Below are 2,307 nucleotides of genomic sequence, written 5' to 3'. Positions count from 1 at the left end.
ATAGGGCCTCTAGAGATAACAGCTGTACAATTGTGTACACGCTAAAAATACACACTCAGAGTGGACGCATATACGTATACAACCGCTTCAGTAAACACACAAAAAATGCATACTCGGAGAGACCATGGTTGTGACCATTTGTAGCCGATTTAATCGTCATTTACATCAATTTATTACAATAATGGCATGGATTTAAAGTAGGATGGGGAATACGGTATGCCTTTCTCGCTGTGGTTTTCATAACCGGTTGGGTATTTTTAAACATGATGCAATCGGATCGCTATATAAGAAAATACATGAGAACCCCCTATGACATCATCGATCGGTACCCCCTCGTATATAGGTTGTCGCTATCAATAGATGCAGTCAGGAAAACCCAAATACATGAGAAACCCCCTGTGACGTCATCGATCGGTACCCCCCTGCCAAAGAGGGGTGCCAATAGGGGGGTGCCAGGGAGGGGTGCTAAGGATTATATAGGGGAGTGCACCGGATGACACTGCGCCAAAAGCGGCAATTTCCTACTACTTTTGATAATATTACAAGACAATTGACCGCCCATAGTGGGTTTTTTCTCTATTCACTTATTATTTGTTTTTATTTCTATGATATCTTTTTACTGTTCTAAATTCAGCTAACACAATTTGTCAATTACCCTTTTTCGCCATATTGAAAGTCTTCAAGCCGTTAAAATTAAGTAAGACCTTGTCGCATACACTTTTCGTAAACAATACAATCTTACCTCTGTCGACCAATCTTCGCTTTTTTATTGTAATGTGATTATTACTCAGCAATTATATCTGATGTATTTCGACCCATGTGTTTAATTGATATTATAATATCTTGTAATTATTACTTTTAAACCACTCGATTATATTGAAGATAATGAATTAACAAAAGTCACGATACTTTGTTTTGCTTCCTTAACAATTACATGTGATACAATACACAACAAGAATATAATGTACATATGATATGATTCAAACAACGTTTATACCACGTCTCCGTTTAAAGCTAATGTTGTATCTCATTTTGATTAAATACTCATCAAAGATGCATGTCTGACATGCCATTGTAGCGAAACTGGACTGGGTCGATCTTCAGCGACCAGGTAACTCAATTGGTACAGCGTCTCTATATATTTCAGAGGTGCCCGGGTTCGAATCCAGATCTGAACGGTGCTTTTCTCTTTCCCCTGCTACAAACGTGGGGAGCTTGCCAACCCTTGTTTCAATTACTTGATTAATGCATAGGATAGCAAAGGGATACCCGAACCTGGGCTGTAAATACTGTTGTCTTCGGGGACGAAGACGTAGAAAAAGGAGGGAAGAATGTAGCCCAACTAGACTGAGTCGTTCGCTGGCGACCAGGTAGCTCAGTTGGTAGAGCGTCCGACTAGAGTTCGGATGGTTCTGGGTTTGAATCCCGGTCTGGCCGCTGCCTTTCTCTTTCTCCTTTTATAGTTATTGCAAATTTCGCCTTTGTATTTCTGTAGACCGAATTCTGTCTTTAATAATTGGTATATTATTTTATGATCAAGATACAAGGATTGAATAATTTCGTTGCATTTTACAATTAACAAAAAAATACATATAGAAACAAAATAAAATGAAGAAATAGCGTTGCTTCGTTAATTCTTGCGACAAAGTACAACTTGCAGATAATGAACAATTCACTTCCCGTTATTACAGAACAATACATACGTCAACATTGACGTCAAATCTCCTGTTTTCTGAATATGGTTAATACACTTTGTTAGTTACTTTTTAATTGTCAAAAATGGTCAAGATTATTACATCAAATTCCAATACATGTCGCTTTTATGAAATTTGGCACAAAAATCGGTAACTTTAACAACTCTTTTAGTTCAACAATTTGATGTGTGGAATGAAATCTTTACAATTATGACATGTCAATTGTGGAAACTCAAGGAAAAGGAAGTTGCTTACTGCATTATCTCACCTTTTTTTCGACCTGAATTTAAGTCAATCAATCAAAAGCTTCAGTGTAGAAATGGGAATAGAAGTAACACTGATATAATTAGACGGAGATGTTATGTAATGAAGATAGAGGCAATGAACAGCAATTCATACTAGAGTGTTAAGAAAATTTCCCTTAAGAGATCATTGAATACCTATCACTGCTTTAGAAATTGGCCAAAATACCATAAAAAAAACACCGGAGGTGTTCGACAGAATGACAATGACATTAGAAAATATGTGTGTATATATTACGTCTTCATGGTTTGTAAGATACACATTTTATCTTCATGCTTTGCTATACAGTAAAACCCCGGTAACTCGAACT

General features: G+C 36.9%; 1 non-coding gene across 1 annotated transcript; it reads left to right on the top strand.

Annotated features, from left to right (window-relative positions):
- Nucleotides 1–1,364: 1,364 nt before the first annotated feature.
- Trnas-aga lies at nt 1,365–1,437 on the top strand. Its single transcript has one exon. It is a non-coding gene; the product is annotated as a tRNA-Ser (tRNA).
- Nucleotides 1,438–2,307: the final 870 nt, after the last annotated feature.

The sequence above is a fragment of the Mizuhopecten yessoensis genome, unplaced genomic scaffold, assembly GCF_002113885.1.
Source record: "Mizuhopecten yessoensis strain PY_sf001 unplaced genomic scaffold, ASM211388v2 scaffold4411, whole genome shotgun sequence".
Taxonomy (NCBI): domain Eukaryota; kingdom Metazoa; phylum Mollusca; class Bivalvia; order Pectinida; family Pectinidae; genus Mizuhopecten; species Mizuhopecten yessoensis.
The sequence above is the reverse complement of the archived record's forward strand: the minus strand, read 5'-3'. Positions and strand labels throughout refer to the sequence as shown.